This window comes from Gopherus evgoodei, chromosome 4 (genome assembly GCF_007399415.2).
Source record: "Gopherus evgoodei ecotype Sinaloan lineage chromosome 4, rGopEvg1_v1.p, whole genome shotgun sequence".
Lineage (NCBI taxonomy): Eukaryota > Metazoa > Chordata > Testudines > Testudinidae > Gopherus > Gopherus evgoodei.
Window position 1 is genome coordinate 34,063,538 of NC_044325.1, and position 24,826 is coordinate 34,088,363.

At 40.6% G+C, this 24,826-nt stretch overlaps 1 pseudogene; it reads right to left on the reverse strand.

Moving 5' to 3' along the window:
- Positions 1 to 4,867: 4,867 nt before the first annotated feature.
- On the reverse strand, positions 4,868 to 10,581 carry LOC115649855 (annotated as a pseudogene).
- Between the last annotated feature and the right edge of the window lie 14,245 nt (positions 10,582 to 24,826).

The window sequence follows — 24,826 nt, forward strand, 5'->3', positions numbered from 1 at the left end:
GTCCTATTGAAAGCAGCTTAGTTAGGCATGTGCTTAAGTACTTTCTTGAATTGAGGACAAATTGCATGATTTTGTTCATATTGAGGTCAATGAGAGTTTTATTATTGTTTTCTGTGGGAGCAGGATCTGTTCTAAAACACTGACTTTCCTCTTGTTTGAATCACATCCCTATATAGCAACAAATGTGATAGTTCATTTCTAGCACTTTTCTTAAAATTGATAGCTCACACTAAACATTGAAGAAAAAAACTCATGGGTGAAGAAGAAAAAGAGTCCAGAAAAAAGCAAATTAATATATTTTTTTCAAATTGAAAATAAGGATGAATTACATGTACATCAGTTTAGTTGGAGTAATTCTTCAATATTTTATTCCAAACAAATAATCCTTTTAACCCGTTATCGAAGGCATCATGTATTTGCTCCAAGTCTCTATATGGATTTTTAGAGCTAGATTGCAGTTTTTATGTCTGGATTTCAAATGAACACATAAATCATTTAAAATAAACAAAAATAGACTTTGTGAAACCTAGTGAGATTAGTTTGCTGTCCCACTATACCATCATCAACATATGGTTACCAGAATACTGAGCTTGATTCTTCAGTTGTTTGTCCTCCTGACTCAGAATTGAGTGTAAATGAGCTAAAGGAGAACAGTAACGAGCTCTTATGCAGGAACATAAAGAGCAATAGAAAAAAGGAGAGTTCTCAGAAACAGGGAAGAGAAGCAGACGGGGACAAATCTGCTCTCTACAGGGGCTTAATCCTGCAAGATGCTCAGCTCTGAAACTCCCACTGACTTCAGTGGAAATCACTCAGTACCTTGCAAGATAGAGCCCTAGCAGCCCAGTCCCACTAAGGGGTGAGCACCCACATCTCCTACTGAAATAATTGACCCTAAACTTGATGCAACTCCATTCATTTTAAATGAAAGCAGAATAGGGCCCAAAGTAAACCCAAACCTGCACCTACTGAAGTCAATATCAAAACTCTTGTCCACTTCAATAGATTTGGGATCAAATCATGGAAGGGTTAGATGCCATCCAAGAGATCCTCACCTACAAAAGTTGCTGGCATCAGGAAATTTACCAGCCCATATACAGAGCTTTGTGAAAGGGCACAATCGGAGCCTTCACTGATTTTACATCCACACTTATAATGCCCATCTTCCACTGCTTTCCTTATTTTATTTAACCAGTTTCTAATAGCAATGAGATGCTGCCAATGTACTAGAGTTGGGGCATGCTGAGGCACCATTATTTGTGACTATTACGCTCCCCTTCCTTCTGTACCTCAGCTTACCTTTTTGCTGAAGCACAGGCTGGAATTCTGTCTTTTCAGAAAGCATTACACAGAGTTAAACTTCAGGGCTAGTGTATGTGAAACTCTGAGAAATAGATGTTAATAGTTTCCTGTGAATTTCAGACAGAGAGTACAACACAGTTTCATAGTAAAACAAACATTTGATGAACACCAAAAACATAATAGTGTAAAACACTGTAAATCAAGGGTCCCCAATGCGGTGCCCGTGGGTGCCATGGCACCCACGGGAGCATCTAAATGTGCCCATATCCTGGCTGGGAGTCGAGCATCCGCCGAAATGCCACCAAATTTCTGTGGTGTTTTGGCGGCGACACCTCTCGATGATGATGCTTGTTGGTGCAAGTGGTGTTATCGAGAGGCATCGCCACCAAAACGCCGCAGAAATTTGGCGGCATTTCGGCGGATGCTCCACTGCCACCACGGTCCTTCGTCTGGCACCCCCCAGATGAAAAAGTTGGGGACCACTGCTGTAAATAGCATTTGGAACACTATGAATAACTTTTAAACAAACGCTATTAGATAGTAAATCTACTAGTGTTCCTTATTCAAACTTCCCCTCTTTGTTGCTGTTACATATAAGCAAATCTAAGGCTTCAACATAACATTTTATACTTCTGTGCTTTAGCACACACATATATACATATTCCCCTCTGATCTTCTTTCAGAGACGATTTCTCAGTTTTTGTAGAGTGAACAAAATATGTAATGTATGTCATGTGGACTCCTGGGGAAAATGGCAGCATCTCAGTTATTTTAAACACTTCAGAACCTGGTCAGCAAACAAACAGTCTAGAGATCTCCATAGCTATCAGCTTTCCAGCCCGTGGGCAAACAGCTGACTGGTCCTCATTTGCTGGTGAGGCAGAAATCTGAAGCCTGTTTTCAAAGTGGTACAAGTACTTGGATCAGCATGTAAAATACCCATTCCCTGGATCTCAATAAGGCTTTCACTCTCAATGGCATTATCTTCTCCCCATAAATTTAGCTAGATCAGACAAGAATTTACAAACCCTCACCTCACTCATATCTGCCCACTTTCTCTTTGAGACAGAATCCCAGTGTCAAACAGTTAGCTAATAGCTAAATGTAAATTCCATAGGCCATATAGCCTCTAGAGATGACAATTGCTCCCCTCCCAGTTCTTCCTCTCTAGTTCCACAGAATAAACCATGGTAGACCAAACATTATCCTAATAGATAGCTTGCATAGTAAGTAAAGCTGGAATAGCACTCACCTGTTTCCAAAGCAGTAGAGGTATTAGGACACAGCCATCAAAGTGGACACATGGATCAGCCACTGAGTCCACAGGGTTGCTTTAACACTTATAGCTTCCTCCCCACTCAGTGCTTAATTTGTAATGAAAGAAGTGAAAGGGCTCAAGCAATTTTTTTCATTCAGCAAGCCCAGAGATGCCAGGGCTATGGACTGCCAAGCCTAGAGTTGCCAGGGCTCAGCTCTGGCAAGTCCTGGCACAAATTAAGCACTGCCTCCCCCTTGCATTCTGGTTGGTTCAGATCTTGGAGGGTAACTAGGGGTGACTGCCAGGTGGATTGCCCACAATGAAAAACTTCCTGTACTGCTTTAGAAACAGCTACTGAGCATGTTTAGAAATAGCCACAACCAGGGCCGGCTCCAGGCACCAGCGCAGCAAGCAGGTGCTTGGGGCGGCCAACAGACAGGGGCTGCACGTCCGGCTCTTCAGCAGCAATTCGGCGGCAGGTCCCTCAGTCCTTCTCAGAGGGAAGGACCTGCCGCCGAATTGCCGCCGAAGAATGAAGCGACGGTGGTAGAGCTGCCACTGAAGTGCTGCCGATAGCAGCTTTTTAATTCCCCCCCCCCCCCCCGCTTAGGGCAGCAAAAACGCTGGAGCTGGTCCTGGCCACAACACACCCTATTTCTAGATATTTCTGGGCCCTTCTAGCTGAGTTGCCCTGCCTTGCTCTCTTATGTTTGCAGAGACATGGAGTATTCTAACTAAAATTGTTGTCTTCTCTTCCCTTCTTTGGACCAAACAAAGTCAAATGCTGCAGTATAGAGCATGTGGGTTACACAGAAACAATGTTATGGGGAGATTATCACACCAGTGGGTTTGATAAATGCACTTGTCTTTGACCTTTTGTCTTCTAATACTACCCAAAATAGGCAATGTGCAGCCTGCAGCACTGAGCTACATAATCATAGCACATTGCACAGAAAAATTATTAGAGACACTAGAGGAATGAGAAAAAACATGGAGTTTGTTATTAGAAAGTAAAAGGCAACCCAAAGGAGGGCAAGCAAAAATTGCAACTCTAATGAAGAGTTTCAACAGAAATCACATATAAGCAATAAGCACCCTGTTCTTTTCAAGTGCCACCTATTGCACTATACATGGTTGAATAAAGACCCCTACATTATTTCATCAAGACTTTGCTAAAACAACAGAAAGAAATTTTGGCCTCAGTTAAATTTGTGCAATTGTACTGAAGTCAATAGGATGGCAAAGTGTAAGTCAAAAAGTTACATTTTTGTAATATTAAATATATATTGATATTCTGTACTAATACATGTACTGTACTAATGGATCATTTTATTCTCTTTGCACAACTCTTTTTCTTTCAATATAATACAATATACTGTAATAGAACTACATGGAAAAATATAAATAAACTTTAGAAATACAATACAGTAAAAGTCATTAAAAATCAAGATTATACAAAAGCAATGCTTACTCAACCATTTTGCACATCGTGGGCCAGATTGTCAAAAGTGCTCAATACCCACAATCAGGGCTCAGCTCCCGCTCAGGCATCTAAATAAAGTGACCAGATTTTTCAAAAGTGTTCCATACCCAGAAGTCCCTATTGTTCTTCATGGTTTCAATCAAAGGTACTAAATGCTAAACTCTTGAAAATATGGCCCTCTGTGTGCTTTATGATATATATCTTACAATATAGATGATAATACGTTAACCAAAGAGGAATACAACCAAAGAGGAATACATTCAACCAAAGAGGAATACAAAAATGCAACTTGTATGAAATGCAGCAGAGTCAAAGGGGCTGTTAGAAACTTCCCTTTTACATTGTCTGACATTTTGTTGCTTCAGCTGTGCAACCCGAATGTTGCAGTAATGCAGTTTGCATTTAATTTCTTAGGTTTTTAAAAGAAAGTAAAAAAAAAATCATTTTGGAGCATAAAGAGAGGATGTTCAAGCTTGCCAGAAATATTCACCTTTTGGCAGAGATCAAGGAGAGAATATATTTGCTCCAAAATTGGATTATTTTAGGAAATTAGAAGCATATGAGAAAAAGAGAGAACCATTTTTCCAACTTTAATTATAGTGGATGCTAGCAGGATCCTGCTATGATAATATATATATACATAATGTATTTCCCTCCTCTTTCTTAGTGAATTGTACAGCAGTTCTCAAACTGTAGGTCCGGGACCCCACAGTGGGTCACGACCCTGTTGTAATGGGGTTGCCAGGGCTGGCATTAGACTTGCTGGGGTCTGGAGCTGAAGCTGAAGCCCGAGCCCCACTGCCTAGGGCTGAAGCTGAAGCCCAAGGGTTTCAGCCCTGGGTGAAAGGGCTCATGCTTTGGCTTCAGCTCTGGGTGGCGGGGCTCAGGCTTTGACTTCAGCCCTAGGCAGTGGGGCTTACGTTACAGGCCCCCTTGCCCTGAGCTGAAGCCCTTAAGCTTTGCTCCCTCCCCTCCCCCTGGGCAACAGGCTTGGGCTTCAGTCCCCCTTCCTGGGGTCATGTAGTAATTTTTTTTGTCAGAAGGGGGTTGCGGTGGAATTAAGTTTGAGAAACCTTGGGATAGACAGATAGAGGGTGCGTGAATGAGCGTGTGAAAAATTCTAGATAAACACCCTCAAGACTGAAATCATCTACTTACTCACATAACAGGTACAGCTGGGTGGTGTCAATGCAAGGTTTCCTTAAATTCACCTGGCAATGTGCCTGAAACCCTAACCTTCTATGGGTGAGGAGCTAATTCAGTTTCCATAGTCCACCAAGTCCTCCACTTCTCTACTAATGTCTTCCAATGTGAGTGTGACATGGACACTTGGAAACGGAACTAAACTTGTTTCAGTTGAAATATCAAATAGCCAGCGTATGGTAATTACTTCCAGTCCTTGCTGGCTGAGCTGTTTGGGTTTGAGCTGTCAGACTAGAGGCAAAAAGTCTCTATAGACCATTATTAATCCCCTGACTCATCCAGTTCGCTCACTAAGTATGGCAATTTGAGCACCAGCACTTGATCTCATTGGTCCAGTAGATGATTATTAAAGCTTTGATCAGCTACCTACCAAAAAATGAAAAAAGAGCAGAAGCTGAGATCATAGTTTGGACACATGGAAATAATGTGGTAATATTGTTTATATACAAACAAGGAGCTTCAAATAATAAAATCTCTGCAAACCATTCAGAGGATTTTACTGAAACAAAACAAGGGGACTGCACAAGATGTCCAGATTTCATCCAACTTGATAGAAAGCATCCCTATTACTTGGTTTGCCAGGGGCATAATGAACAGATCAGCAACAGGATCCGCTGTTTTGTTTATAATAGCTAAAAAAAATTAAGCAGTCCATAGCAACATTCATGTAAAAAAACATGGTAATGGTTTTCAGATGGGGACTGGATAGCTCAAGGGCACAGATTATGGGTAGGGAAGTCTTTCATCTCTAAATTTACCACAACATTCATATTGAAATCTGTTTTTTAAAACATTACTGTGACCTTCAATGCATTTTAAGCCAGTGATAAGTGCCATTAAAGGCATTCATTCATACTGATCTAATGAAGAATAAAAGGGACAATGTATATTTCATGTTATAAAGCGCTAGAGAGGGGCCCAAACTGTAAACTTCCTCTCTCTGTCTGGATCTCTAATGCCCCACTATTTTTTTTTTATTGGGGATTGGATCTGGGGTTTCAGTCCGTTATAAAGATAGTGGCAAAATTTAGATCCTGATCTGGAACTTTCCAAAAGTTCTTGGATTTGAGTGTTTTGTTCAGATTCATCTCTACAGCACAGTCCATTTGTAGGAAGTTCTCATGCATGTGTTTATATCTAACATACAGTGATAGATGCTGTTGGCCAAAGAATAGTTCTCTCCATTCTTATCTGCCTGTTAATATGCAAATATCCTGTTGAATTTCCCCACAGTGTGCCCTGAGGGTGGTTTGTGGAAGAGAGCTGCAAGCACGTGGTTTACTGTCAGGTCCTGGCAGACCTTGGTTAGGCTCTAATGGGCTTAGTTATTAGCTGTTCTGTTTTCATAGGCACTGGAGGGTTGTTTGGTTGTGCAGGAAGGAAATGGTTCTATAGCTGACCCCTCTATGAACAAACACAGAAAGGGTACAACTTACAGGATGGTTGGCTCATTAAAAAATATGAACAACTCTTTTTCCAGTGTGGTGGTTTGAAACAACCACAGTAGCTTCCTGCACTCTGGTTCTTACTAGGCTAATTTTCAGACTTGGAAGCTTGAAGTTAGATACCTGTCACTGATAGTTGCAGCTGGTCAGGAACTTTTTGATTAAATGGTTTTTCATTGGAAAATGCCAATATGATAAAAACTGGAAAATTTCACAGGAAGGGGTCAGAAACTTTCTCAAGTCTAGGATGGAATTTGTGGTCAAAATGAACAAGCATACTAGAATACTAGCCAATAGCCTTGTGGTCAAGATACTCACCTCTGCTAGGGGACCCAGCTTCAAATCCCTATTGTACTCGATTCAGAGGAGGCAGTTCAACACAGGTCTCCCACATCCCAGCTGAGTGTCTTAAACACCAAGCTATTTGCTATTCTTAAGGCACTATCTTATTTTTCATGAACACTTTCAAAAAATTTCACTCAATGCAGCCCTTCTGAAAAATCAGGCCACTTATTTAGCTGCCTGAGTTACGGATTAGGAGACTAATTGATGCAAATTGTGATGCTAGTTTTGTGATGTGGAAACTAGCAAGTGAACTGAGACCATTAACTCATGCACAATGGTGCTTAAAATAATATTTTATGTAGGCTGCCAAACACCCACTTGTTGATGATAATTTTTGGTAACTACTAATGGGTCAGATTTGAATCAGTGATCTAGAGGTGATAGACTATGTATCCTATCTGTGTATCTATGTACCCTTATTTCAGCCAGTTTAAGTTATTTAAAGAAAGGCAATTACTTTGGGATCTTTTTCAGTGCTCCATTACACTAGTTTTTATTCTGTTGCCACTTCATTAATTTCAGTAGAGTGACCTTCGTGTCAAACAGTTGTAATGAAGTGGAGAATCAGGCGCCCACAGACTATAATGAGGATCTAGAAAACACCTTGTTATGCTCTGAAATATTGGAAATGTCATAGTTACATTTCATGGGTCTGATCCTGCAATCTTCAATCACCCAAATACTCCTTACTAAAGCCTGTAGACCCATTGACTTCAGTTTCAGACAGGGGTCTCATGAGCTCTCACGGAAAATGCTAGGGTTCTATTGGAACTAGAATTAGTGATTTACCAGGTGAACCATGTCCTTAGGAACCAACATCTGCACTTGGTGCAGTGGGCCAAAATGCAATTGGCAATACCATCTTTAAGATGGGACATACAATCAAGCTGCTGCTTCTGCTTCTGCTTTACTTACTACTTTGGATCTCCTCTCAAACATTCCTCCCCATCACTCACTCTTCTCTCTGCAGGGATTCTTTTGGAGCAGGCTCTGAAACAACCTCTCCCTTTCTCAACATCCAGCACAGATCTCCTGTGTGAGCATATTTGCTTATTCTACCCACCAAGACCCCCTCTTTTATTCTTCACTAAGAATCTATCAACCCAGTTTTCCTGCCCATTGATTTCTATTAACACCTTTTTCCTTTTAAATATTTTTCTTTTTTTTAAGAAAAAGAAAGCTATAATGAAAAATTAAATGAAACCACAAAACCCCATTAGGGTAACACTTAGTCTGACCTAGATCTATGGAATCAAAGAAAATTCAGAGCTAATGATGAATCTGCTTAGTTCAGCTACCCCAGTCATGTTTAAGCATCACAACTCAAGGGGCCCTAGTCCGTAAGTGGTTTTCTGCAGCAACAGAACAAAATTATTGTTGGTTTATCAGCAGAGGCCCCTGAGCTAGTTTTCCTAAATAATGTTGGAGTTTTAACATTTAGAAATGTAGACTCTGGAGAAAATTTGCCCCATGGTTATAAAAACTTTAAAATAGGTCAAGATCTAGACTGAAATATTTGTGTCCTATTAACTGGAAGTGACGTCAACCTGATTTATCACAAAACCTGAATGGACTGAGAATTTGCGAAGATGAAAGCGAGAATTTTACCATCAGTTTATTGGTCCTTTAACAATGATGTTAACAACTGAAACCAAGGTTCTCCCCAAAGTTTATAGGGAAGGATGGTCTTGATGTTAGTCCCCAAAGTAGGAGATATTTGGAATTAAAATAAAAAATCCTCCAACTATTATTTTGGGATAGCTTGCAAAATATATACAAAAACTAGCAGTTAATAGTGCGCAAATAGCAATAACCCTCCAAAAATGTTTCAGGCCCCTCATATTTTTTTCCTCTTTCCCACACACCCAAATCCAGCCAGATGATCTCTTCCCATCATCAGTGTGTTATTTGTTTTTATTAGATTAGATTCCACTTCGGTCAGGAACTTACGATGTCTGTAAACTGCCAGCAGCCCCTATGTTATTATATAAATAGGTTCTATTCTAATAAAATCACAGGAAATAAAGTTATATACAAGACCTCAATATTGCTTTAGTAATTAAGAACGTACAAATTGATTACACCAGTACTTAACCCTTAGAATGCTGGCATCAGCTGACTGGTAGTTGGAAGAAACTTTCTGAAGATGGATATTTTGTACCCCATGAACAAAGGGTACAATTCTTCCATGTCTTAGTATAACTAGAAGCAGCACCTAACATGATTCCATTATTTCATAATGAGCAAGAGAATGTACTGTGTAAAACCCATCAACAGCCAGCTGATAAGTACTTATTACTAGATTTTATGTTCATGTTTCTTCATATTCACCAATGGCAGTTTTCTCAATATGACTCAGCTTTTGCTACATCAGTTCACAACAGTTAATTCTCTCCAGAAAATATCTGTCTCTTATACATGCTGCATCTAATACATGATTTTAAGAACAGTCTATTAGCACAATCCACTAGTCCGGCACAGAGTAGCATGATGATGTAATACTTCTGATGCAATCAGAATTTATTCAGCCTTTTTGAAGACATTGTTTTTATAACTGTGAGTTTTGTAAGTGTAGACTATGTAGCTATAAAGTCTTCTTCTGTTCTTCTGTAGTGAAGTAATTGGTCTTCTAATCCAAAATTGTCTATCAACATAGTGAATCTCAGTTTCTTGCCATCTGCAGACAAGACTGATTGGAGCTTATAAAGCATCACTTTGGGTGATGCTGCTCCATTTGGCTGTTAAAAGCTGCAAATATGACAAATTATTCTTGGACTTCTACACTTTGACCGGTTTGAATCTTTGAAGTAGCTGTCCTTTCTCTTGAGTCTGCTTCACCAGTCTTATCTTCTCCTCCAGCAGATTTTGTTGAATAATGGGAACAGCATGGGAAGAATTCTGAACACACAGAGATGTCTCTCGTGTAAATTACTTTTCAGATGTATACTTTTAGCACAGTTTTTCTTCAGGCTTTCACAGCCATCTTATAATCTGGGACAGAGTCTCTCTGTCAACAGAGACTCTTCTTTAAAAATAGTGTAATCCTTTTCTTCAGCATCTCCTCCAAAACACTTTGCTATAGTGAAATGAATTCTGCCACAGCAGAATTAGATGAACATCTAGTTTTCCTTAATTGCTCCTTACGTGTTGTGTTCATTGGCTGTTTCCTTGATCTAGCGCTCCAGAGAGCTGGTGTCCCACAGTCCTTTGGAGTCCTCTGCATTTATGTCAACTTGTCTAACAAAGGTGTTCCCCATCTTGAGAATGATAAGCTAATTTACTTGGAATCCTCAGGTGCTGCCTGGTCACTATATAAATAATAATATTGTAAAACTTTAAGCCATGATAAAGTATTTATATGTATAAAAGTGTAGATTGCCAGGGTGATAGAATAAATGACCGCTAGGTCCATTTCCAGTTTCTGTGTTTCACAGAATCATAGAATTGTAGGACTGTAAGGAACCTCAATAGGTCTTCTAGTCTAGTGTCCTGCACTCATGACAGGACTAAGTATTATCTAAACCAACCCTGACAGCTGTTTGTCTAACCTGCTCTTAAAAATCTCCAGTGAAAGAAATTCCACAACCTCCCTAGGCAATTTATTCCAGTGCTTAACCACCCTGACAGGAAATTTTTCCTTATGTCCAAGCTAAACAGTCCTTGCTGCAATTTAAGCTCATTGCTTCTTGTTCTACCTTCAGATGTTAAAGAGAACAATTTTTCTCTCTCCTTCTTATAACACGCTTTTATGTACTTGAAAACTGTTATCATTCCCCCTCCTCAGTATTTTCTCTTCTCCAGACTAAACAAACCCAATTTTTCAATCTTCCCTCATGAGTCAAGTTTTCTAGACTTTTAATTATTTTTGTTGCTGTTCTCTGGACTTTCTCCAATTTGTCCATATCTTTCCTGAAATGTGGTGCACAGAACTGGACAAAACACTCCAGGTGAGGCATAATGAGCAGAATTACTTCTTGTGTCTTGCTTACAACATTCCTGCTAATAAATCCCAGAATTATGTTTTCTTTTTTCTTTTTGCAAGTGTTACATTGTTGACTAATATTTAGCTTGTGATCCAATGTAACACCCAGATCTCTTTCCTTCATTTCCCATTTTGTATGTGTGCAACTTATTGTTCTTTCCTAGGTGGAGCACTTTGCATTTGTCCTTATTTAATTTCACCCTATTTACTTCAGACCATTTTTCCAGTTTGTCCAGATCATTTTAATCCTATTCTCCAAAGTGCTTGCAACCCTTCCGATCTTGGTATCATCCTCAAACTTTATAAGTGTATTCTCTATGCCATTATCTAAATTATTGATGAAGATATTGAACAGAACCAGAACCAGAACTGATCCCTTTGATATACCCTTCCAGCTTAACTGTGAACCACTGATAACTACTCTATTTTATGAGATAGGGAAGATTTAATGGGTGGGAACACAAGGGAATAAAGATTGAGCCAAAACTGAACCAGTTCCCAAGACGGTATTATTGGACATGCTGCCTCTCAACTGAGATGTAAAACTGACTTTCTGACCATTCATTACAAATTCAATGGCACATTTTGCCAAAGTAGTGTTGTTAGCACTTGTGTCCTGACTAAAATCCGGTTTAGGTAACTAACACTCTACCTACTTGTATGTCTCTGCAGATTCAACTGTATAACTGTACATGGCTGCCCCCATCTTGTTCCAAACTGTTATGTAGCAGTAATGTATGACATCAGGGCTCCAGCCTGCTACCCTTAATTCATCTATCTTCAATGGGAACAACATGACAGCAAGAGTGGGCCCTTAAAAAGCTACCACATTCCAACATTGAAGTGGTTGCATTTTAGTAGTTGGTGAACGTCTATAATATGTGGCTGTAGTTATATAGAGAGAGAGAAAGAGAAAGAGAGAGAGACTGATCTGGCCCTCAAGAAATTTAATTGTAATCCTCTTATTGACCTCGAGTAGAGCAGGACTTTATCATGCAATTTCTACACTGACATAAATAGCAGCAAATAGTGAGATAAAAGCACTATTTCATATGTAGGAAGAGACAGTCTTCCATAAATGTAGATTTGTTCTAATTATCACTAGACTGGTCAGTAACACTGAAAAAGAAGTAACTACAACAAGAATAAGGTATTTTCAACATTCTCTAGCCAACAAAAATGTTAGCATTATTTTTGAAATACTATATTGCTATTCCTCTTTCCTTTCAGGGAAATGGTAATTTTCATTTGTCTCTTCCATAGTACTTCACTATTATGGTGATGAGCGTTGTAGTGATTATAGGAGAGGTGGGTAGCACTGCCTATTTTTAAGGTTGCCAACACTTCCCATTATAAAACCCTCCTTTCAGTTGCTTATAACTTTGCCAGGTATAATTGTTTGGGCTGAAATTTTCCATACTGGGGGTCTGTCTCAGGCTTAAATATTTTGGAAAATTTCAGCCAAAACAGTTCAGCTTTTTCTGAGAATAAGGACAAATAAATTGTGTTGCCCATGTTAACAATTTTGGTGATCTTTTCTTTGAGAAGCTCTGGTGTCCCCATTCTTTGGAGCAGGGACTTGAAATTTGGCAGAGGGAGGCCTTTGTGTCGAGGATGTGCCTTTTGCCCCCCCCTGAAAAACTGCCCAAATAGGACCAAATTATAAGCCTTTGGGAAATCATAGTTAACACATGTTTAATAGTGAATTCTTAGCTACTCTAATTAAGGAATCTAACTTCCCTGAAGAGTCCACCTGCCCTGGGCATACTCTAGCCCTGAGATAGGCAGGACTTTCCCTGCAATTGAACCTTGGGCTTCTGCAGGCTGATCCATGTCCATGCACTGGAAGTGAGACCAGGGAGACTCTCCTGTGCTCTCACTGATCCCCCTGCTAAGCTCAGGCAACTCTGGGGAAGGAAGCTGCCTGATCTGAATGCAGAGGGGACAAGAGCCAGATATGTAGGCAGAAGGATGGGAGGGGGTAATAGATCGGAACAAGGAGCCTGGGAAGAAGCAGAAACTTGCTGATCAAGAAAACTAGAATTGAGGCTGGAAGCCAGAGGCAGAAGACTAGAACAGGGAGTGGTGGGGTAAAGGGAGGGGAGAAGACTGTGATTTGCTGTGCAATGGACTCGGACTGGGAGCCAGGGATGACCACAAGGCAGGAGGAAAAGAGAGGAAATCAATGGCAAGGAAGACTGAGATCACATGAGAAACCCAGGGAAAGGACGGAAGACTGAGACCGGCTGGGAAAGGAGACTGGGACTAAGAATACATAGAACAGGGAGAAGGTGATGAGGGGGAAGAGGAAACAGATCTGAAGGAGACAGTGTGCAGGGGAAGAACCAGGACTGGTTAGGCAAAGAGACTGGAACAAGAAGCCAGAGAGCCAGGGACATTGTGATTGGATGATGAGCATATAGAGGTAGGTTGGGACCGAGAGCCAGTGGGTACAAGTTATGTAGGGGGTGTGGAAACTGGAGGTCTGGGTCAGAGTGAGAGACAGATTGGATAAGGAGATGTTGGGGGTTGGGGAACTGGGAGGGCAATGAGACTGGGACTGGGATTGGGAAACTGGGACTGTGATGGGGAGTCCAAAAGGGTAAGATTAGGACTTACTGGGCAATGAGGCAGAAAGTGAGATGGAAAGCCTGAGGTATGGAGACTGGTGCTAGGATGAGGAGCCAGTGTGAGGAAGAGACAGAACAAGGGCAGATTGTAGGGGACAGAGTAGAAGAGAGTCACACTTTAGGGGAATGGTCAAAAGAGTTTGTGCCAGCTAGAGCACATTCACCTCCAGAGCCTGGAATGGAACTCCAGATTTCCAAATCTCAGTATTCTCTGCTGTCAGCAAATAACAAAGAAACACACTGGCAAACTGTCCCATCTCCCCCAGTGATGCTACTACTGCTGCTATCAGTTACGCCATTAGCTCAGGTAGAAGAGGTCTGTGTGCTGAATGTAAAGGTTCCAACCTTGCTGGTGTCCAATGTGGTGTTATTATGATGCCACATGAGGGAAATGTGATCATGTAATTAAAGAGTAACCTATATACATGTCAGAATTGCTGGACAACCAGCTGAGACAGGAGCAGATGCAGGCTGGAACAGGTGTTGGCTAGCATGGAAACAGGCACAGGAGCAAGGGTGGCTAGAGCTGGAGAAGAAGCAAGGGGTGGAAAAGGAGCATGGTCACTCTGTTGAAACTACTGATAATGCGAGTACTCCCAGCCAGCTAGTGATATTGAGCAGATAAGAGAGAGTACTTCCCCCACGAGCCTATATACCTGCCTTGGGATCACCTGGGTGGGTCCTTGTCTCTGGATTGGCTGAACTCTGGTTGAATGGCATGGGGCCTGTCAATAGACCTGAAGGAAATTGCTTCTGCTGACTCATCACACTCTCTGACTCAGGGATGAATCGTCAGGTTTAGGCTCACAGGTAACTCAGAGATGACTCATCACAATGCCAAGGGGGCCAAATTAAGGTTGCACGGGCAACCTTAATTCTGGCATTTCCTAACTTTAAAGCTTCACTTTTCAGTCTTAATGATGTTCTTTTAATGTATGCTTTTTATATATGTGTGTACAGTAAATCAAAAGATGATGCCCTAAATTGGGGGCAAAAAGGCAGAGTCTTTCACTAGAAACTCATTTGTTTGGAAAATATTATGCATAATAGCTTATTTTCACATGTTAACTATGCTTCTGTAAAACATCTTACTTGGCAATGGAAGAGATAAATTAACTCTGTCAGTAAATCAACAAAAGTTATTTTCTTTCAATACAACTATTCTTATGCTGCTGGATGGCTATCACCGTGTGATTATGAGTTTAATTAATCATAAAGACACCTGGAGTTTGTGTGTAGGCATTTCTGATGTACTTAAATCTATTAAACAAATACAGTTATTAAAAGAAACCTATCTAAGTTAAAGTCTGAATGCTTGGGAAGATTTATATTTTATTATACTATGCTGCACTCACATACACACAGTAACAACAAAACCTGGCAGTAGTTCAATAAAAACCTATCTGAAATCACTGCTGTGTTTGCCATCTACCAGAAAGAAAAGCTCAGCAAGGGTAGAGCACCTGTTTGACAAGTTTTAGCCTGCAGCAGGCTGACAGCTAAGACAGTTTTCATAAATGTGTCTGTGTGTATGTATATGTATATATGTATATAAAGCTGGATGGGAGAAGGGTATATTTTAATGAAAATGTGACAAACTGAATGACGGCACTGCTACTAGAGAAAGTCACTCCCCAGCAAGCTCCCATTCAAAATCTGTAGCTTTGTTTACAACAAAATGCTTAAGAAATGAGACAGTCTCATGCTGAAATCTCTCTCCTCCTTCCCCATACACATTCACTATACAAATGTAACAATTCTTTAATGAGTTAGTATGTACTGCATAACTCTCTGTAAAACAATTAAGTATGGAAGGATGGGGTATCAAAAGCAGCATTTTTGTGGCTAGCTGAATTGAGTTAATATGTTCCTTTTTGAATGTTTGTTTTTTAAACTGCTACTGGGTGTATTTTTCTAATTAAGTGTTATGGCAACTATAAAACTTGTATAGGAAAGAGTTCTGTGGGGAAATTTTTTTTATTCAAAAGTGAAATCCAAAAACTTCGTGATATCCTGAACCAAGGATTTTCAGAATATCTACCTTATTGCCTGGAAAAGTTGTGCAGTCAGTAACTCCTTTAGTAGCTCATCAAATGCTGGTTTATGAGGCAATTCACATTAAAGTGGGATGAAGTGACTTTCTAGAGATGTATAAAAGATTTCCCAGCTACATTGCTGAACTGTTTATATGAAAAAAGCATAACAGAATAGCAAGACCAAGGCAGCAGCAGCTGTTGCTAACCAAAGCCAGCATCAGGAAACCATACCTACCCCACAGGATGCTAGGAGAAAGGGACTAAAATCCTCTCTGCTATCCCTGTCTATCCATTGTGTGTTATCTGGCCCTGTCTACACCAAGAGATGCTGGGAGAGATGTTTTAAAACTCTTTTCTGCCATTATGATGCAGCACCATCCATCTTCATCCAGTCCAAAGGATCCTGAGAGAGGTTTAAAAGCTGTTTGTGACCATATTCTTCACCCCTTTAAGCAAGTGTTTTTGCTCTTCCTGAATACTGTCTTTATTACTTGTTACTATTAATTGACTCTTTCCCCCTTTGAACTTTATAGAATGTTGAAGCTAAAAAATTTAGATGTGTACCTCCACTCTGAAAAGTAAAAATCTAGAAGTGTTTTAAAAGGTTCCCTGTTTATTATTTCCCAATGACTTCTGGGTCAACTTTGCTCAATTTACAAAAACAACTATGGTTTTCCTAACTGTCTGCCCTGCAAGCACCTGGAATCTGAAAATCACCTGTGTTCATTTTCTTGATCTCTACATATTCCCAGCAATAAAGATTCCACAAACAGAACTTATTCCCTGAACCTGTAAGAATTACTGTGTGGACTGATCCTTGGGGCTACATATAGATAGGTGCTGGAACAATGTTTATAGTGGGTGTGCGGAAAGCCATTGAACCAAACTGTAAACCCTGTAAATGATAGAAATTACTTCAAACCAAGGGGTGCTACTGCACCCCCAGTAGACTCATAGACTCATAGACTCTAGGACTGGAAGGGACCTCGAGAGGTCATCGAGTCCAGTCCCCTGCCCTCATGGCAGGACCAAATACTGTCTAGACCATCCCTAATAGACATTTATCTAACCTACTCTTAAATATCTCCAGAGATGGAGATTCCACAACTTCCCTAGGCAATCTATCTAATACTCCTACTTCCAGTACATATATATAGATCCAATGACTTCACTAGGTGAAAACTTACGCAGTTCTTCTTGAAGAATCAGTCCCCAAAGGGGCTTGGGTATTAGAAAATTCCTGGAATAACTTTGTGCTCAACAAAGCCTGTTAAGTGCCTTGTCTCCCTGTACAATGCATAAGATGAGATAATGCCTAAGAAAGCAATTCACAAAAGCCAGTGTGCTACGCGGGGATCTGCCTAAACTAGCTAATGGGAGATATTGATGAGAGTGGTGGGTCCTAAACCACACACTCCTTAGGAAGTTCTGCACCTTAAGTCCAGACTGCAGGGAGATGCCTTTCTCTATTATTGTTCCACATCCAGGGACATCTGTCTTGGAGTCAGGTGGCCTTGGCACCTAAGTCATTTATTATGGAAAATGCCTCACCTACCTCACTCCACACAGGACTGTGATGTCCCCCTTCTTTTTGCCCAGTGGTTAGAGTGCTTGTCTGGGATGTGGGAGAACCAGGTTCAATTCCCACCTCAGCCTGAGGGTGAGAAAAGATTTGAAGAGGGATCTCCCCACCCCTTTCAAGAGGGCACTCTAACCATTGAGCTATGGGCTAATCTAACAGGGGACCTACCTCAATGTCTCCAGTTGAAGTTATTCAAATGTCAATACATACTTGTCATTAGGCAAGTAAAAGAGTGAGTAACTGCACCTGCCTAGAAAATGAAAGTCCCAAGGTCCGTACCCAGCTCCAATAACTCTTTACTTATGCAAAGTGGAATAGCTTTAACAGGAGACACTGAGTCAATCCCACATCAGACTATCCAATAGTTCAGAAATTATAGCAGTCTCCTGAGAGATGGGAGACACCTGTTCAAATTCTCTCTCCCCCTGGGGTGGGGAGCAATTGAACCCAGATTCTCCCACATCCAGGCAAGTGTTCTAACCACTGGGCTAAAAGTTATAAGGCGGTCCACTCACTGCTGGGGCGCCTCCTTCTGGCTGTTCTGGAGATCAGCTCATTCCAGGTCCAACACCTCCTTCTGCTTCTTGCTTAATCTTAAATACAAATTTTCCTGTATTTATCTTAAACCACTCAGACTTGCAGGGGCAAAAAATGGCTTTATGTATTGAGAAGAATTTTCTTTTGTAGGCCTGGTCTACACTAGAAAATTAGGTCCATTTAACTCCATTCTTCAAGGGTGTGAAAAATCCAGGTGGTGTTAAGACAACTTAAATCCCTGTGTAGATAGTTTTGTTATCTAGACAACAATTTTGTTTTCTTACTGCCAGAGGCCTAATTTGTGGCCTATTACATTGTCGGACCCTAAATAACAGTTTGGACTTTGCTCACTATTTTTAAAACCATAAGCAGAGGCATGTGACTCATTAGTGGGGACTCTGTTTTAATTTTGTAGATTTTAATTGCATAGCAAAATCTAATTTTACAGGATTTTTTTTTAAAGCAGGTTTGGCTCAACCGTAACATTAAAATTTTATTTTGGCTCATAAAAGTTAAATATTAGGCTCAGCATCTTGTACATTTTGAGTTATGCTTAAAACTATTTAAGAAATAAATATTTGGATTAAATGTCCAACTTCCCAATTTAAAAAGATTAAGTACCCACAGCCTTAACACATAGCTAACAGAATGTTGGGAATCATTAGGAAAGAGATAGATAAGACAGAAAATATCATTACCTCTATATGAATCCAAGGTATGCCCATATCTTGATGGGGCACAGATCTGGTCACCCCATCTCAAAAAAGATATTTTGGAATTGGAAGAGGTACAGAAGCAGGGCAACAAAAAATGGTTAGGGGTATGGAACAGCTTCCATATGAGGAGAGATTAATAAGACTGGGACTTTTCAGCTTGGAAAGGAGAAGACTAAGGGGAGATATAATAAAGGTCCATAAAATCATGACTGATGTGGAGAAAGTAAATAAGAACATAAGAACGGCCGTACCGGGTCAGACCAAAGGTCCATCTAGCCCAGTATCTGTCTACCGACAGTGGCCAATGTCAGGTGCCCCAGAGGGAGAGAACCTAACAGGCAATGATCAAGTGATCTCTCTCCTGCCATCCATCTCCATCCTCTGACAAACAGAGGCTAGGGACACCATTCCTTACCCAGCCTGGCTAATAGCCGTTTATGGACTTAACCACCATGAATGTATCCAGTTCTCTTTTAAACGCTGTTATAGTCCTACATTCACAACCTCCTCAGGTAAGGAGTTCCACGAGTTGATTGTGCGCTGCGTGAAGAACTTCCTTGTATTTGTTTTAAACCTGCTGCCTATTAATTTCATTTGGTGGCCCCTAGTTCTTGTATTATGGGAATAAGTAAATAACTTTTCCTTATCCACTTTCTCTACATCACTCATGCTTTTATATACCTCTATCATATCCCCCCTTAATCTCCTCTTTTCCAAGCTGAAGAGGCCTAGCCACTTTAATCTTTCCTCATATGGGACCCTCTCCAAACCCCTAATTATTTTAATTGCCCTTTTCTGAACCTTTTCTAGTGCCAGTATATCTTTTTTGAGATGAGGAGACCACATCTGTACACAGTATTCGAGATGTGGGCATACCATGGATTTATATAAGGGCAATAATATATTCTCAGTCTTATTCTCTATCCCCTTTTTAATGATTCCTAACATCCTGTTTGCTTTTTTGACCGTCTCTGCTGCGTGGACATCTTCAGAGAACTGTCCACGATGACTCCAAGATCTTTTTCCTGATTAGTTGTAGCTAAATTAGCCCCCGTCATATTGTATGTATAGTTGGGGTTATTTTTTCCAGTGTGCATTACTTTACATTTATCCACATTAAATTTCATTTGCCATTTTGTTGCCCAATCACTTAGTTCTGTGAGATCTTTTTGAAGTTCTTCACAGTCTGCTTTGGTCTTAACTATCTTGAGCAGCTTAGTATCATCTGCAAACTTTGCCACCTCACTGTTTACCCCTTTCTCCAGATCATTTATGAATAAATTGAATAGGATTGTTCCTAGGACTGACCCTTGGGGAACACCACTAGTTACCCCTCTCCATTATGAGAATTTACCGTTAATTCCTACCCTTTGTTCCCTCTCTTTTAACCAGTTCTCAATCCATGAAAGGACCTTCCCTTTTATCCCATGACAGCTTAATTTACGTAAGAGCCTTTGGTGAGGGACCTTGTCAAAGGCTTTCTGGAAATCTAAGTATACTATGTCCACTGGATCCCCCTTGTCCACATGTTTGTTGACCCCTTCAAAGAACTCTAATAGATTAGTAAGACACGATTTCCCTTTACAGAAACCATGTTGACTATTGCTCAACAGTTTATGTTTTTCTATGTGTCTGACAATTTTATTCTTAACTATTGTTTCAACTAATTTGCCCGATACTGACGTTAGACTTATCGGTCTGTAATTGCCGGGATCACCTCTAGAGCCCTTTTTAAATATTGGCGTTATATTAGCTAACTTCCAGTCATTGGGTACTGAAGACGATTTAAAGGACAGGTTAAAAATCTTAGTTAATAGTTCCGCAACTTCACATTTGAGTTCTTTCAGAACTCTTGGGTGAATGCCATCTGGTCCCGGTGACTTGTTAATGTTGAGTTTATCAATTAATTCCAAAACCTCCTCTAGTGACACTTCAATCTGTGACAGTTCCTCAGATTTGTCACCTACAAAAGCCGGCTCAGGTTTGGGAATCTCTCTAACATCCTCAGCCGTGAAGACTGAAGCAAAGAATCCATTTAGTTTCTCCATAATGACTTTATCATCTTTAAGCGCTCCTTTCGTATCTCGATCAAGGGGCCCCACTGGATGTTTAGCAGGCTTCCTGCTTCTGATGTACTTAAAAAACATTTTATTACCACCTTTGGAGTTCTTGGCTAGCCGTTCTTCAAACTCCTCTTTGGCTTTTCTTATTGTACTCTTGCATTTAATTTGGCAGTGTTTATGCTCCTTTCTATTTGCCTCACTAGGATTTGACTTCCACTTTTTAAAGGAAGTCTTTATCTCTCACTGTTTCTTTTACATGGTTAAGCCACGGTGGCTCTTTTTTAGTTCTTTTACTGTGTTTCTGAATTTGGGGTATACATTGAAGTTGGGCCTCTATTATGGTGTCTTTAAAAAGGGCCCATGCAGCTTGCAGGGATTTCACTTTAGTCACTGTACCTTTTAACTTCTGTTTAACTAGCCCCCTCATTTTTGCATAGTTCCCCCTTTTGAAATTAAATACCACAGTGTTGAGCTGTTGAGATGTTCTTCCCACCACAGAGATGTTGAATGCTATTGTATTATGGTCACTATTTCCAAGCGATCCTGCTATAGTTACCTCTTGGACCAGCTCCTGTGCTCCACTCAGGATTAAATCTAGAGTTGCCTCTCCCCTGGTGGGTTCCCATACCAGCTATTCCATGAAGTAGTCATTTAAAGTATCGAGAAATGTTATCTCTGCATTTTGTCCTGAAGTGAAATGTTCCCAGTCAATATGGGGATAATTGAAATCCCCCACTATTATAAGGTTCTTAATTTTGATAGCCTCTCTAATTTCCCTTAGCATTTCATCATCACTATTACTGTCCTAGGCAGGTGGTCGATAATAGATCCTTAATGTCATATTTTCATTAGAGCATGAAATTTCTATCCAAAGATTCTATGGAACATGTAGATTCACTTAAGATTTTTACTTCATTTGAATCTACATTTTCTTTCACATATAGTGCCACTCCTCCCCCTGCATGACCAGTTCTGTCCTTCCGATATATTTTGTACCCCGGAATGATTGTGTCCCATTGATTGCTCTCAGTCCATCAGGTTTCTGTGAAGCCTAAAATATCAATATCCTCCTTTATCACAAGGCACTCTATTTCACCCATCTTATTATTTAGACTTCTAGCCTTTGTGTACAAGCACTATAAAAATTTGTCCCTGTTTATTTGTCTGCCTGTTTCTGATGTGCCAGATTCTTTTTTATGTGACTGTTTATCATCTGATCTGGCCCTTACATTATCCTCTTCCATCCTCTGCTCCTGACTATAACCTGGAGATTCTCTATCATTAGACTCTCCCCGAAGAGAAGTCTGTGTCCGATCCACATGCTCCTCTGCAGCAGTCGGCTTTCCCCCCATCTCCTAGTTTAAAAACTGCGCTACAATCCTTTTAATGTTTAGTGCCAGCAGTCTGGCTCCACTTTGGTTTAGGTGGAGCCCATCTCTTCTGTATAGGCTCCCCCATCCCAAAAGTTTCCCCAGTTCCTAACGAATTTAAACTCCTTCTCTCTACACCATTGTCTCATCCACACATCGAGACTCTGAAGCTCTGCCTGCCTACCTGACCCTGCGCGTGGAACTGGGAGCATTTCTGAGAATGCCACCATAGAGGTCCTGGATTTGTCTCTTCCCTAGCAGCCTAAATTTGGCTTCCAGGACATCTCTCCTACCCTTCCCTGTCATTGATACCTACATGTACCACAACCACTAGCTCCTCCCCAGCACTACACATAAGTCTGTCTAGATGCCTAGAGAGATCCGCAACCTTCGCACCAGGCAGGCGAGTCACCATACGATTCTCCCGGTCATCACAAACCCAGCTATCTACGTTTCTAATGATCGAATCTCCCATTACTAACACCTGCCTTTTCCTAGCAACTGGAGTTGCTAGGAATAAGGAAGTGTTATTTACTCCTTCTGATAACACAAGAAGGAAGGGTCACCAAATAAAATTAATAGGCAGCAGGTTTAAAACAAAAGTATTTCTTCACACAATGCACTATCAACCTGTGGAACTCCTTGCCTGAGAATCTTGTGAAGGTCAAGACTGTAATAGGGTTCAAAAAGGAATAGGTAAGTTCATGGAGAATAGGTCCATCAATGGTTATTACCCAGGATGGACAGGATTGGTATCCCTAGTCTCTGTTTGCCAGAAGCTGGGAATAGGTGATATGGGGTGGATCACTTGATTACCTGTTCTGCTTCAGAGGGAATAACATCTGGCATTGGTCACTATTGGAAGACAGGATACTGGGCTAGATGGATATTAGGTGTGACCCAGTAAGGCTGCATAAATGGTGTAAAAATGCAACACTTGGCAGGAAGTACTGTAAGGAACAACAAAGCAAATGGATCCCGTGACTAATGACCATCAAAAGGGCCTGTTTTTTCTCCACAGCCTTTCATAGTTAAAGCAACAATTAGAGATGGTTTAATGATGGACTATTTATACAAAAAAAAATAATAATAATCAGGCAGTAAGTTTGGCCACCTCACTTTATGCCAGCTTTGAAAAGAGAACAGGTGAGATGTGTTTCTCCAAAGTTTCCTACCATATAGGACAGCAATGCTAAAATCCAGCTTGCTGTAGAAAATTTATTCCAAGTTGATGTGGCATTGAAGCCTGTCACTCCCAGCCCAGGCAGACACATTTGCACTAACCAGGCTCAAGCTAGCATACTAAAAATAAGCATAAGTGTTGCAGCTCCAGCAAAGATTGAGGCTACCACCTGAGCTCAGACCTAGCAGGGGTCAGCTGACCTTGACAGCCCAAGTTTCTGCCTAAGCCGCAATATGCACACTTCTATTTTTAGTGTGCTAGCAGGGCTCCAGCTAGCACCAGCCTGTCTACCCATGGTTGGAGGCTTATGCCCAGCTGCAGTGTACACACGCTGCTGCACTCAAACAAGATACAGGACATGTCAGCATTGCCAAACTTGTTTCTAATCAAGTTAAATACTACTCAGAGCTAAAGTCTCTTTACTAGCAAGCATTTAAATTAACTCACCTAATGTAAGCAACAGTAGAGCAGAAGAGATGCATTCTTTCATAAAGTACCCCACCCACTCCAAGTTAGTGGTTGTGAGATACTACACAAGTTCTCAGCCCACAGGGGCTTTACGCATTGTAAGTGATTGGTACTCTGAAACAGCCACCTGGTTCTACATTTCTGGACAGGCTGTATTAACTCAATATAGGAGAAAACTAAAGCTACACTGACATACTAACCCATGTCTCTCCCAGGAATGGCATTGCCACCCTACTATGCCTTGAATTTGTAGTTAACATTTATGAGTCCAGCTCTGTACGTGAGAAAACACAAAGTTACAATTAAGGATCCAAGGCCTCCATATCCCCCCTCAACACGAAAGTCATCCAAAGTGGAGAGAGTCATATTAAAAGCATTCTTTGAGCTCAGACAAAAAGCTTGGTACTGTGCAGATATTACTGCTCTACATTGTGCACAACAGAGTTGAGGAATAGAGAACGTCACTTTGCAGAACTGAAATGACTAAGAACTGTTGCTGCATGCAGAGCAGGGGTAGTGCCAACTTGTTTTTGACATGTGAAATTGATGTGGCAATATCTGAGAAGTCAGCAGTTCCAGCTTCCAAAAAAAGATCGTACTAGTTCCTTTGGCCCCACTTTGCTTACTGGAGTGCACTCAAGTTTTCTTTTGCCCTTTCCCCTCTGTGGAGCTTAAGTCTTGAATTCCTCCCTGTCCACCCAGTTTTGTTTTGGAATTGAGTGTCAGACAGCCTAGACTCCATGAAGCTGTCCAAGCTTTCAAACAGATTTCAATAAGTTATATATAAGATGACACCTGCATGTCATTCCTATTGCTAGCACTTGGGCTGACAGCACTCCATTTTAGTGAAAAAAAGTGTTGTGACTACACTGATAGTTGTAGAGTCAGCATTACACTAGTTTGACACCAACTAAATTAACATTGTCATGATATGAAAGGCAAGCACAAGTTCATTTATTTATAGCAAAGGTCTTGGGTTACAAAAGGTCAATCCTTGCCATCTTGAAGAAGAGATATGGGATAAGTTATTGCATACATGTGTATTATAATTTAGCAGCAAGTCATTCATAAAAACCATTTCCTTCCTACTGCTTTTTTGGTTTAGTATCTCAATTTATATACAAGTCAGCTTTACAAAGCATTTACCACCACCTTTAAGTTAATGGTCTTTTATTGGAAAAAAAAACAAACTAGCATTTACAACTTGGAATGGACAAACTGTA